This window comes from Ahaetulla prasina, chromosome 13 (assembly GCF_028640845.1).
Source record: "Ahaetulla prasina isolate Xishuangbanna chromosome 13, ASM2864084v1, whole genome shotgun sequence".
In the NCBI taxonomy this organism is placed as follows: Eukaryota; Metazoa; Chordata; class Lepidosauria; order Squamata; family Colubridae; genus Ahaetulla; species Ahaetulla prasina.
Genome location: NC_080551.1, coordinates 17,339,875 through 17,353,704, shown reverse-complemented (window position 1 = coordinate 17,353,704; position 13,830 = coordinate 17,339,875). Strand labels below are relative to the sequence as shown.

At 38.9% G+C, this 13,830-nt stretch overlaps 2 protein-coding genes across 3 annotated transcripts in view; one reads left to right on the top strand and one right to left on the bottom strand.

The window, feature by feature from the left end:
• FAM227B (family with sequence similarity 227 member B) overlaps positions 1 to 13,830 on the bottom strand; it is a 97,359-nt gene that overhangs the window by 54,375 nt on the left and 29,154 nt on the right. The gene's annotated exons all lie outside the window — the stretch shown is intronic.
• The window catches only part of FGF7 (fibroblast growth factor 7), a 30,668-nt gene that overhangs the window by 7,034 nt on the left and 9,804 nt on the right, over positions 1 to 13,830 (top strand). The gene's annotated exons all lie outside the window — the stretch shown is intronic.

The following is a 13,830-nucleotide window of genomic DNA, read 5'->3' as shown; positions in this document are numbered from 1 at the left end:
GGGGACGGAGCAATGCAGTGCCACACACAGCCTGCAGCACTGTTCTCCCGAGAGATGCTTTGGTTCCAGCATTGCTCAAATTTGCATGGATTTTATTAGGCCATAGAGCCATGTAGGTCAGCCAAGTAGCATATTTATCGGATGGGGTTTGGAATTTTTTTTTTCTTTCTGGCAAGAAGAACCTTCCCACTTGCCAGGGTTATGATGGATGGCCCTTTGGGGCTTTGCTGCAATTTCTGCTTATACCAGAAGACGCCTCCATCCAGCGGGGAGGGCTTGAATGGAGTGGAAATGCTACCAAACCCCATCTGATAAATATACTACTTCAATCTCGTAGAATTCATTAAAATCCATTGGATCGGGTCTCCTGAGAACCTGGTTGACCATAGCTTTAACTCTGGGAATGAGTACAAAGAAATCCGTGCAACCATCGGATAATAATAAACAGCTCTCAAACTGGGCGGCAAGGGTGTAAATTTCATAGGAGATGGTGATACATAGGTCTCTTCCAAGCTTTCATTTAGCAATTGGGGGGGGGACCCTTTTGTTTTCTTAAAGTTACATTTGACGGTTAAGATATAATTCCAGGCTGCTGTTTAATATCCTGGAGAAAATAGGGGGTGGGAACTATAGAGTGATAAGCAGCTTAACTGTCTGCGATATCTAATTCTGACTGGCACCAATAAGGACATCTATTTTTACTAACGTCTTCTTGGGCATTATTCATCATAATGAATAATGATTGACCAGGCCACCAACAGCTTGGAAAAAAATCACTCTGTGGTTGACATAAATCACTGCTCTTCAACTTGAGGACTAACAGCCAAGAAACACTCCCAAAGAAGACATCTGCCTCAAAATAGAATTGGGACAAAGTCTTGACCTCTTCATGTTTTTTCTTTCTTTCTTTTCTTTTTGTTTTACACTCTCCTTTTCAATGATGGGATATTAATCAGTTTTTAAAAGACATAGTGCGTTAGGAAAAAAAAATTCTTCTAGAAATATGAATTCTATCCTCCATTTTCCTTCCCTTCATACGTCCTAGGTCATCAGAAACACTGCTTGTTTCTGAATCCAAAAATAGCCGAGTGATTTCAGAGTAAAAATTAATATATGAGAGTATGATCAGTTGATCAGTTGATGGCTAACTGGTTAATAGGAAAATGGCAGGGACTGGTACAGGCAGCCACCAGAAGTCAATACTGACATGAAGGTACATACCATGAACAAAACAAAGCATGGCATTAGCTCCGTATGGTAGGTCAATGCTAGCATTCACACGTTAAAGGTGGAGAGCTGCAGATGAGGTAGAATAGTTTGCCTCACTACCTGATGATCAGCTTTGTACATAAACAAAAGATTTCTTGGTTAAACGTAAGGCTCTAGCTATTTTTTGTTTTATCTAACACGATCACGAGGTATTAAAACCATAGAACCGGAAAAAAGACAAATTGTTCCTAAAAAATTAGCGGTTTAACTTTTTAAAAAACATATTAAATGCTAACCGTAGCTGCCATACAGTTGGCCTATGACGGTTTATAATGCCATTTTCACCGTTGGTACACATGCATAGGAAATCTTCCGGGTCACAAATGATGTTGAAATTTTGGAAATGGATATTCAGAGATATGGCTGACAACAGCACACAGAATTCATAAGGCGGCAAACAAATCAAGAATGAACTCAGTATATCTTACAGATTTGTTATGTTCCTAAATATATGAAATCAGCTTTAAAAAATACTGTAACTTAACTATAAAAGAATTCACCAGCGCAGCCTCCTGAACATTGCTTGTTCTTTTAGTTCAGGGGCCTGCAAACTTGGCTCTTTTAAGACTTGTGGACTTCAACTCCCAAAGTTCCTCAGCCAGCAAAGCTGGCTGAGGAACTCTGGGAGTTGAAGTCCACAAATCTTAAAAGAGCCAAGTTTGCAGACCCCTGCTTTAGCTCAATATTGCTTAACCAGCCTTTTAATTACACTGGGCCAAGATGTTTGACCAGTATAACCCTGTTGCATACAAATTAACAGGCACATTTCAAATAATGATGATGATGATGACGACGACGATGGAGTTTCTCTCCTTCTTAGGAAAATTATGAAACAACAAAAAAAAAGAACTTCAAACTGTTGGAATTGAATTAGACAATTACTGTATTTGTGGAAAACTTGGTGGGTTTTATTTGGGGGACCCACTTTACAATTGTTGGACAAATGCTGCCAAACGAGACACCAAAACTCAGAGCATCTGGCTACACTGAATTCACCCAGCCACCTATGTAGAGAAACTAATGCCTGCCAAGGATGGTTGTTATTATGAATTGCATTGCTACGCAGGCTATAAAAGGATGGTCTTCCATGCTAATTGATACTTTCATAGTCCTTGAAATGGAGACCTAGAATGTAGTCTACATAAGGCGGTCCTTGAAAAGGCAGAGGTTTCAGAGAATGGAAAATGATACTGCTTATTTCTGGAAAGCATAAGGTAGCTTCACCCAACAATAGATGATGGGATAACTGGCTAGCCAGCCAATTTCTTCTGGCCCAATTAAAGGTATTGGTTTAACCTTCAGATCTCTTTTATGACATAAAAGCTATGTGCTATGTACAAAATGCACAGGTACCATATATGTGGTACCTTGCTAAATAGTAGTAACTGTGAGAGGGATCTTGGACTCCTAGTGGACAACCATTTAGATATGAGCCAGCAGTGTGCTGCAGCTGCCAAAAAAGCCAACACAGTTCTGGACTGCATAAACAGAAGCATAGAATCAAGATCACCTGAAGTGTTAGTACCACTTTATAATGCCTTGGTAAGGCCACACTTGGAATACTGCATTCAGTTTTGGTCGCCACGATGTAAAAAAGATGTTGAGACTCTAGAAAGAGTGCAGAGAAGAGCAACAAAGATGATTAGGGGACTGGAGGCTAAAACATATGAAGAACGGTTGCAAGAACTGGGTATGTCTAGTTTAATGAAAAGAAAAACTAGGGGAGGCATGATAGCAATCTTCCAATATCTGAGGGGCTGCCAGAAAGAAGAGGGAGTCAAGCTATTCTCCAAAGCACTTGAAGGCAAGACAAGAAGCAATGGGTGGAAACTAATCAAGGAGAGAAGCAACTTAGAACTAAGGAGACATTTCCTGACAGTTAGAACAATTAATCAGTGGAACAGCTTTCCTGCCAAAATTGTGAATGCTCCAATACTGGAAGTTTTTAAGAAGATGTTGGATAACCATTTGTCTGAAGTGGTGTAGGGTTTCCTGCCTGGGCAGGGGGTTGGACTAGAAGACCTCCAAGGTCCTTCCAACTCTGTTGTTATTATTATTACTGTACCGAAAGACTGTTTCTCCTGGATCAGAGGTCCCCAACCCCCGGTCCATGCAAACAAGCGAAGCCCCAGCCGTGGGATGCAAAACCACACGCACTCTGGTCCACGGAAAAATCTCTCTCCATGGAACTGATCCCTGGTGTCCAAAAGATTGGGGGCCATTATCCTGGATCAGTGTTATTCAAAAGATCTCTTTTCCTTTTAGACCTCAAGAAAAACTAATAATAGAATAACTCTATTTACATCATAACTTCTCACTGAGGCAAAAACATTTCTCTCTTTAAGCATCTGAAACATTTGCAAGATCTTTATTTCGTTGTGTTGGCAATTTTTCTTAAAACCTGTTGATTGAGGTTTTGTTTAGCACAAATATACATGTTAGATTACAACTGGTAATTTTTCACGGCAGGTTATAGTTTTATTTTGTCACTACTTATCTACTATTATTGGATTATATTATTATTAGATTCTAGATTCCCGAGGCTTTTGTACTGCTACTACAAAATAGTATAAAACACTGATTTAACTGGATTACCTTCTATTTGTATTTCAAATTTTGTGATCTTTTTTCGTCATATTTTTATGGAAAGGTAATCTACCCTTAACCCTTGTTAAAACAATAAGCTCTGAAGAGCTTTACCTAGTCCAGCAGGTCTCAAAAAGTGCACCCTTTTTCATATGTGCAAAAAAAAATCATAGACTATCAACTAAATAATAGGTTAGAGACAGAGTACATCTTGGATGTGAATTCATAATGGCTGGAACCTTTAAATGAATCACTCTGTGGATTACAGAAAAGAAACTATTATTATACTGGAGTAAATCCACTCCTGTACCACCATAAACCATGAAAATGAATTCAAGAATTCCTTCAATGAACAGCATCCCAAACCACGATTCTCTTCTAAGTTTCACAGGCAGACAGTAGACTAAAATATGTGGGTGGTGCTGGCATAAAAGGCATGATTAGGGTAGCCAAAGGATGCAGTAATTCAATCCACCCTTCGGAGGCTTCTGCCACAAACATTCAATAGAAATTTGAGCTGTGCTCTTCCCGCAGCCGCACTGATACAAAGAAAAACAGTGGGTCTCGGTCATGGAGAGGTCTCGGTGTATTCGATACCAGGGGTCTTCCAACTCAAAATTTATGACTTGTGGACTTCAACTCCCAGAATTCCTCAGCCCGCAAGACTTGGAGTTGTCAAGAGTTTGCCATATATATATATATATATATATATATATATATATATATATATATATGTATGTATGTATGTATGTATGTATGTGTGTGTATATATATATATATATATATATATATATATATATATGTATGTATGTATGTATGTATGTGTGTGTATATATATAAAATATATATAAATATAAATATATATATTTATATTTATATATATATTATATATATATATATAGTTTATTGTCATTGTACGTATATACCCAGTATGCCCATACAATGAAATTCACATAACATCCAAAGGCCAAACCCAACACACTTGACAATCCCCAGACACACACACACACACACCAAAAAGTCCCCACTTCTATTCTATACCTATAAAGAGGATGGGTGTACCTTTGGATATTTTCCAGATTTAGTTGATTGGATTTTAAAACTAAGACTTCTGCAAAACAGATATTGGGTATCTTATTGTTGTCAAGAACCCAGCTCAATTCCTTGGCATGCCTTTTCTCAGTTCCCTCACCAAAACAATTCCCTTCAAAATCATCATTCTCTTTATATTAGGAGTGACTCTTCACTTCTAATATCATCACTTGGCCCTTTTTTATTTCTGCCTCTTGATTTCACTGACTTTTTAATCATCTTTAAGCCTCTGCCATCCCCCCCAAATAAAATGTTCCATGCAAATATTTCATCAGCTCTGGGTGATTTATGTTAAAGAATTGGCATGTCACAGCACCTAGCAGAATATTTCTTTCTTTCTGGCAAAACATCTCCAGCTGTTTTCCCACAAAAGAGGAGGGCTCTTTGCTTTCTCAGGCTGCAGAAAAAAACCTATTTTGCATGAATATCACCTTTTAAAATTCTATTCAGTAACTGTTGTCCTTTTATTAAATTGGTTATTGGGAAATGCCAGAAAATACTGGCAGAAATTTCTGAATAATACCTGCCTGTTTTCTGTTAGGCAAAATGCCTGCCAGACAGGCCTTTGATTCCTTTACACTTCTACCCTTTTCAAAATGCAAAATGCTTGAAAACATTATTGGGAGAAAAAGAATCCTGCAATAATAATAATAATAATAATAATAATAATAATAATAATAATAATAATAATAATAATAATAATAATAATAATAATAATAATAATAATAATATAATTATTATTATTATAATAATTATTATAATAATTATTATATATTATTATATAATTATATTATATTATATTATATTATATATTATTATATTATATTATTATATATAATTATTAAATATTATAATTATTATTATATTTATTATTATTATTATTATTATTATTATTATTATTATTATTATTATTATTATATGTAACTTGATGTTCCAAATAAGCAAAGCCCATTCAAGGCAGTCTACAAAAACAAAACAAGATAGAAAATATAACTTTATTGATTAGGGAGAAACACAGGGGGTAAGTTTGCATGTGGAAAGTTCGATTAGCTATATAACAACTACTTTATGTAACCTTTCGCAAACACTATCAACGAGCAGTTTAGTTTCCTGAATTCTAGGTCAGCCGATGATTCTGCTTTCTTCCATAAAATCTGAGATTTAAGAATAGCTGAGTTTAGTTATTGATAATGTTCTTAAACCCAATACCTAGAGGCTCTCAGGGTCAGGATGGGGAGGAACAGACTTTAGACAGAGAGTAGAATAGAATAGAATAGAATAGAATAGAATAGAATAGAATCTGGAAGGGACCTTGGAGATCTTCTAGTCCAGCCCCCTGTTCAAGCACGAGAACCTATATAATCTCAGCGGTTTTGGGTTCGTAGCCGCAACCCAAATGATTCCAGGAAAATTCCATCTTTGACTTTGAATCGGGGTTGTATTCTCCTGCTCAAAGGTAGCTCACAATTTGGGAACTCTCCTAGAATTACAAGGAGCAGACAGTAGTTGCGATTAGGATAGATTTTATTTAGTTGCATCTCCTGTGTCTCTGTGTCCTTTCCTGGATTGGGGTGACCTGCTCACTGTCACCCATGCCTCATTTACCTCCTGTTTCAACTAGTGCAGGGATCTGCAAACTTGGCTCTTTTAAGACTTGTGGACTTTAAGAACTCTGGGAGTTGAAGTCCACAAGTCTTAAAAGAGCCAAGTTTGCAGACCCCTGAACTAGTGTAACATGCAGTCTTACGTAAACAATATCCAGAATCTATAACTAATGCAGACTCCACCAGGCAAACATGGAAGTATCCTGATATAATGAGATACCGTATATACTCGAGTATAAGCCGAGTTTTTCAGCACGTTTTTTGTGCTGAAAAACTTCCCCTCGGCTTATACTCGGGTCTATACGGCTTATACTCGAGTTTTTTTTTTTTTTAAAGCTCCTCGGCTTATACTCGAGTATATACGGCTTATACTCGAGGTTTTTTTTTTTCTTTTTTTCACATTTTACCGGACGGAAGCCCTGCCGGTGCAGTGAGAGGGCGGGGCGGGGGAGCCGCCAGCCTTCTCAGCTGAGGGAGGGAGGGTTTCCCCAACCGGTAGGTGCCTCATTTCCCACCCTCGGCTTATACTCGAGTCCCCAGTTTACCCCAGTTTTTGGGGTAAAATTGGGGACCTCGGCTTATACTCGGATCGGCTTATATTCGAGTATATACGGTAATATTTTTATTTTAGATGCATTCATTTTCCAGGTAGAATTCAGGGTGCTGCGATCACCTTACATCACCAGGCTTATCTGATGGATTGCCTTTATGAAAAGTTTAGTGAACAGAATTGCTCCAAATTCCAAAAATGAATCCAAAACAAAACTAGCCCAAATCTAACCTTCCTTTCCTTGATCCCTATTTTTAATTATGAGCTATTTAATCATAAAGTATTAACGCTTTAGAATATACAGTATATCGTCTTCAGTCATTTACATCATAAGCTGAAACATATTTAAAATTCTATATAACATAACCAGCTAAACCTGTATGTCTTTTATTGTAATATAGCTGAAGAATGACAGACTAAGAAATCAGAGGGGGAAATACAATGAAAAGTTGGCGCACGACTCAAACTAAGTGAATTAATATGCTGGAAATTGATTTGTTCCTAATAACACTAAATTTAATTCATGTTTTCATACCTCTTTAACATCCTCTGATATCGAAGTGTGTCAGGGAAAAAAAGGTAAGTAATATAAGAATAATCAGGAAGATTAAAAAGTTTTTAAAGGTGCAAGCTTAGGATGGCACAAAATACCTAACTTAGAATGCTTGTACAAGAGTGTATAAAAATGAATAGAATGACATAATTAGATTATGATAATCTAAAGCCAATAAGAGCAAAAAGGATTACTCTAGGAGTGGAGAGAGGGGAATATTTAGATGCAAACCCCAGAACACAAAGTAACTATTTTATCAACCTGACTGATAGGTTATGAAGGGTGCGTTGTCAGCATTTTCAACAAAAATAACATTCTCTGGTATATTATAAGGCCAAATTCCAAATAATACTAATGAAAACCAATAACTGATAGAAACTGCTGTCCGAGGAGGATGTCCTCCAGAACAGGGGTCTCCAAACTTGTCAATTTTAAGACTTGTGGGCTTCAACTCCCAGAGTTCCTCAGCCAGCTTTGCTGGCTGAGGAATTCTGGGAGTTGAAGTCCACAGGTCTTAAAGTTGACAAGGTTGGAGACCCCTGCTCCAGAAGACAAGTCAGCGGAACTGTAGCTTAAGCATGGACATGGATAGAAGCAATGTACTTCCTCACTTACTAAGATCTTAATCCTAAATGTGTTAAGAAATATACAGCTCCTAGAACAGGGATGTCCGGGCAGGAGCAGAGCCAGCACGTGACCCATCCGGCCGGGGGTCCTTGAATCTTTAACCTGAACCTCTAGTGGGACAGCATCTTCTTATCCAACTGCATAACCAGCTGAGCCCAGCTGCTGAAGTGTAAGGAAGCAGGTTCCAGAGAATGCAACACAAGGACCTTGGAGTTAACTTTAGGAGGGTTAACTCCTTAGGCTTATTCTAAATATGCTGGCTTAAGGACGGCTGCTGACCTCATACGCCCCTATAATGGTCATGTGGATGTAAAAACCGCTGTATCAGTCTGACATAGGTTCATTCTGAAGAACCTCCAGCTGGAAATACTGGCCCCTCTTCATCAGTTCTGAACAGTCAAGAAAACGCTTTAAGAAGTCCGTGTGAATAATCAGAGGGCTTGATCACTATGAAGGGGAGTGTCAGGGAAAGAATAAAAGAGCTGGAGGCATTTGTGGTGACCAGGAGGAAAGTCCCTGCACTTGGTTGAACAGGACAGTATAGCAGATTGACATTCTAAATGCTTGCCAAAAAATAAGGATATACTGGGGGAAATGTTGTTGTTAGTTGCGAAGTCGTGTCTGACCCATTGGGACCTCATAGGCAACGATCTTCCATGCCTCCTGTCCTCTACCATCCTCTGGAGTCCATTTAAGCTCATGCCGACTGCTTCAGTGACTCCATCCAGCCACTTCGTTCTCTGTCGTCCCCTTCTTCTTTTGCCCTCCATCTTTCCCAGCATTAGGCTCTTCTCCTTTCTCATTAGGTGGCCAAAGTATTTGAGTTTCATCTTCAGGATCTGGCCTTCTAAAGACCAGTCAGGGTTGATCTCCTCTAGGACTGACCAGTTGGATCGCCTTGCAGTCCAAGGGACTCGCAGGGGAAAATTTATTAGGGGGAAAATATGTAACATTTTAATGTGGATGGTTTTAACAAGAAAGTACAAAGAAATGCAAAATGGCAGGGGACGGACTTAAAATGAATTTTTAAAAAAAGAGAAAGAGAACGAACACTAAACAGAGAGAGTCCACTTTACCTAGAATCAGATAATTTCCCGTACAGCGTGGGAAGTAATGTGGTGTGTGTAATTAGGTTGATGCATAATTAGGATTAGGGCTTTGGGGCAGACTCAGCAGATATAACCCTGCTCTGAAGCTCTCACTAATGGGGGTTAGCCCAGTCCAGCTGAAAGTGTTTTTTTCCTGGGAAACAGCAACAGAATTAAACCCCTGATAGTGCAGTTCCAGCGGAAGAAGAAGGAAAAAAAAAAAAAGGAACAGTTCTTGCAGTACGCTGAATTCTTTTTTGCAAAAAATAAAAATAAAATTGCAAATCTCTCGAGAGATGCTGACAAAAGCCTTTTTTAAGCCTTGCAGCTCCCATGAAGGAAGGAAGTTGTAGTATTGCTTTGGTTGGTGAGTAATGAAGAATAGATTGAAGGATCGCCAAAAGATGCATTCTCCAACGCTTCCTCATTCTGCGAACAGAGAAAACACATCCATTATCTCGCCAAAGTGGTTGGTGGTCTGGGTTAGTCAGAAAGCTCGTTGCAATCTATTGAATGCGGATGCCAGCTGAAGTTCATACTTGATACGCTTATACCTACAGCACGCAGTCTGGGAATTATAAGAGTTGCCTTCTCCAACACATCTGAAGAACATCAGATTGAGGAAAACTGACACTTCAGCATTGGCTCAGAATCAGCCATCCGATGCCGAGGCTACGCTTCCATTTTGAGCAGGCTGCTTGTAGCCCCGTTCACAAGGAGTCCAGTCTCCTGCCTTTGCAAATGCAACCCGGACTGTTATTAAGAGGCTGAGTTGTGCCCCCAGGACAGCCACTTGTATGCAAATTGGAAAGAAAGATGAAATTTGGAAGGCCTACTTAGAAAAATGTTCTAATTGCTAGGCTGCAACAATTAGTGTTGTTTACTTTCTTTTCTGCCTGTATTTTGCAAAGCAATGTGATTAGATACCAAACAAAAAGAAAAGTTCCTGGAGGAATGAATGATGGAGCCAAAGTAACTTGAAACTTTCTTTTTTTTCTTTTCTTTTTTTGCAAGATCCCAAGTCATGCAAACTAAGTTATGTAACTCTATATTACTCCTAGCAGAATGTTTTAGGAATTTTGTTATAGTTTTCCCCCTTCCAGATATCCCATTGAACCATAAATGTAGGAGATGACCAGGCAGAGTCCGAGGGAGGGGTCAAATGTGTCATAAATCATGAGTCCCTTCGTGCCCGCAAGAGATCTAAGCCCAGCCCACCTTGAATACCTTGATTCCCGCTCATTTCCCTCGGTCATTAGTGGCTCAGATTTTTGTAGAGAGCTCAAGCTTGAAATAAATCTTCATATTAGTTTGAGCTGCCTGAATCTCCTGATTTTGCCACCGCTTGACATTATATATTTGCATACCGCCACAAAAATGCATACATTGGGAGGGATCCCACCATTTTACGAGAATTTACAATAATTATCTACTGCTTTATGTGATAAATTGAAATTATTATGAGCTTGTTCTGGAGCCCATCATTAGGGAACGTCCCTCTCACGCCAAAATATTTGCACTGGGCTGTTCTACAGGTTGTATTTATATGGTTCCTAACTGTGTGTAGCTTTTAGTTGTTAATTATTGCACCCACAACCAGGATCCATACAAATACATGTAGAACAGTCCAATATGTTGGGGACCCTTTAGAAGCCGAGTGGTTCCAGTAAAGGCATACAGATCTTGCTCTCACCATGGCAAGTAGGAAATTAATTTCATAAATTGTAAACATGTTATTTAGCAATACTATTTCAGAGCTATTTTGCATGTACACTGAGCGCTTCCGCACTGGACACAAATTCCTTGTGTGTCTAATCACACTTGGCTAAATAAAGTATTCTACTCTACTCTACTTTACATCTGATATTTTGCAGTTTGCTAATATTTTCAAGTTGTAATGAGAAATACCTCAGAGATAGCATTGGGATTTTCTCAATATACAGTAGTTGTTCTTTTAATCCAAATTACTCCCAAAAAATGAGTTCTAAGCAGCTACGGAAGCCTTTCCAGTTTTTAGCTTAAAATCACTCTCACCAATTGCCAATTAACCATCCATCTTCAGGAGATGATATGTAAAATCACTTCTCACCTGCCTTACACCTGGCAAGGCTTCCATAAGGTTTAAGCCTATTTTATTGCCCCAAATGCTTCTAAATAACAAGCAAGAATTTTCTCTCTTGTTTGATTTAAATGTTATTTATAGCAGGTAGTCAATGTTAAGTAGATGTTGGCAAATTTTGATTTGGAAATAAAGTTAACATACATTTGTTTTAAAAGGAATTTAAAACCCCTGTAGCTTCCAATGGAATTTGCAGCTTGCCTCTGCATATTTATGATGTTTTAGTGTTCAATCCCAAGCAGATATAGGTAGGCTAGTACTGAACATAACCCAGAGTAGTAAAAACAGAATGCGGAGGTATTTGTACGGGTTTGAATTGGTTAAACACCAGATGTCACTTTTGTTTCAGCAAAACTGTACCAAGCTCTGATCTGGACTAAGCACTGTTTTTTTCAAAAATCGTGTGGTGTTTCTAGGACTCTGCAGTTTTTCGTGTAGTCTATTTATAAGCTGTGATCTTTACAACGGTTTTATCTCAGACATGGGAACACATGGCCGCCAAAACTTTGTTGACTGACATTCTCAAGAGCGCTATCCAACCAGACCAGTGATAAGGCATGCTGGGTATCAGTAAAGGAGAATATTTGTAGCTCAGGTTTGAAATGAGGGATCCTTAGTGGCCCCTGAGCTTAGTTTTCTTGTAGATGTTTCATTACTCAAACTAGGTAACATCATCAGTGTGATGATGATAATGATGATGATGATGCTATCTAGAATAGAATAGAATAGAATAGAATTTTATTGGCCAAGTGTGATTGGACACACAAGGAATTTGTCTTGGTGCATATGCTCTCAGTGTACATAAAAGAAAAGATACGTTCATCAAGGTACAACATTTACAACACAATTGATGGTCAATATATCAATATAAATCTAGTTTGGGTATCAGAGACCACCAAGGACCCTTCAGTGCTGGTTATGACAGTTCAATAATATCCTGATATAAAGTCCTTTTTTAAAAAAACCTCCAGACCAGGGGTGTCAAACTCAAGACCCAGGAGCTGGATCCGGCCCGTGGGATGCTTAGATCTGGCCTACAGGGCTATCCTAGAAACAGGTGAAGGACCAGCGTGCTGTGCTGCTCTGCCAGAGAAAACAGAGCTCGGGAGCCCAATTTCACTGGCAGAGCACTTGGGCCACCACAGACGGCCCTGACACGAGTGACATCAAGCTGGCCAAGGCCCCCCCCCATCCCACCTCAGGCCTCCCAAGGTCAAACACAATTCTGATGCAGCCCTCAATAAAATCGAGATTCACACCTCTGCTCTAGATGAAATAATTAAGAAAGTGTGAATCTATAGTTCTTGCGACAAAGCAGGTAGGAGGACAAAATAATTGATCGAGCTTAATTAAGTCAATTTATCTTTTAAGAAAAACTGGGAAGAGGTTGCAAAGCAAAAGAAAAAGATGTCACTGAATGTTGGAAAACATGCACACCTTACCACCTTTTTAAGTAATCTTAAGAAGCTACGTGCATTCCCACACATCACTGGATTTTTCTCTTGAGTTGTGTTGAAGCATAGAAGCTTCAGAAAAGCCAGGCATAACTCCGGATGCATACATAACTGACAATAACATGGATTCTGCCTAAACATGCATTAGGGTGCAAGAATCAGACTTTATGTGGCAGTAAAACATATTTTGTTGCATGTAACTTTCCTAAATATTTTCATTTAAAAGAAATGAAAACCTTAATAGCCACGAAAACTGCAGGATTAGTACAACCTTTTCACTTGTGTCCCGCTGGGGGTTATGAGTAAAATCTTCACAATGGATGGAAACTAATCAAGGAGTGATCCAACTTAGAACTAAGGAGAAATTTCCTGACAGTTAGAACAACTGATCAGTGGAATGACTTGTCTTCAGAAGTTGTTGGGGGCTCCGTCACTGGAGGTTTTTCCAGAAGAGACTCGACAATTATTTGACTGTAATGGTATAAGATTTTCTGCCTGGGCAGGGGGTGTAATTAGAAGACCTCCAAGATTCTTTCCAACTCGCTTATTTTGTCATTTGATGATCAGCTTTGTACACAAGGATTTCTTGGTTGAACATCAGGTATTGCTGTTATAATAATAATAACAACAATAACAACAACAACAACAGAGTTGGAAGGGACCTTGGAGGTCTTCTAGTCCAACCCCCTGCCCAGGCTGGAAACCCTACACCACTTCAGACAAATGGTTGTCCAACATCTTCTTAAAAACTTCCAGTGTTGGAGCATTCGCAACTTCTGCAGGCAAGTTGTTCTACTCATTAATTGTTCTGACTGTCAGGAAATTTCTCCTTAGTTCTAAGTTGCTTCTCTCCTTGATTAGTTTCCACCGGTTGCTTCTTGTCCTGCC